Source organism: Gastrolobium bilobum, unplaced genomic scaffold (genome assembly GCF_033153095.1).
Source record: "Gastrolobium bilobum isolate Gb01-03AN ecotype WA unplaced genomic scaffold, APGP_CSIRO_Gbil_v1 utg20832, whole genome shotgun sequence".
Taxonomy (NCBI): domain Eukaryota; kingdom Viridiplantae; phylum Streptophyta; class Magnoliopsida; order Fabales; family Fabaceae; genus Gastrolobium; species Gastrolobium bilobum.
The window spans coordinates 55,289-56,062 of record NW_026895544.1 but is presented as its reverse complement, the minus strand read 5'-3'; positions in this window follow the sequence as shown (position 1 = coordinate 56,062).

Here is a 774-nt window from a genome sequence, read left to right as displayed (position 1 = left end):
AATACATGGAGCTCCCCAACGTCAATACTTAGTGCAGTGGACAAACGCACTTCCAGAGGATTCAACTTGGGAACCAAAAGAGCAATTGGTTAGCTGTTATCCAACCTTGAACCTTGAGGACAAGGTTGTTCCTGAAGGAGAGGATATTGTTACACGAAGGACATCCAATAGAGTGAGACAACACTCTGTGAGACTCCAAGACTTTATAGCTTGAGTAAAGCTTGTTAAGTGAATAGTTAGTTAGTGAACTTGAGTTAGTTACAAGTTTATTAGTGAGCATCAGGGTATTAAAGGCACATTGATTGTACAATTTGTTTTTTACGAAAATAATAAAAGAAGTCTCTGTTCATTTTTCCTTTTTCCTCTTTCAGTTAGGTCATCACCTAACAATGATCACCATTATTAATTCAACATTGACAAGTGGTTGTTCTTGTTGTTGGGGCTGATTCTCCTTCAAAAATTGTTGCATGAAAAGTAATTCATCATCATATTCAGCAACTTGTGGTGATAAGGAATTGTCATTATTGGTAACATAATCAGATAGTTGAGATAAAATAAGGCCTAATTGAGTTGTTATTGGGTCCTCAATGTTTGTTGTGGTAGTGATGCTGCTGTTTGAGGGGTTAACGGAGGTGGTTCTATTAAGAGTCTTGCTTTTGATATAGTCTTCAAGAATAGAGGATTGTGGCTTTCCATTAGAAGTTAATGTCCTTTTGTTCTTTCTCCTCAAATTTTGTCTCCTTTTAGTTGCATTCCAATGGTTCTTTATTGCAT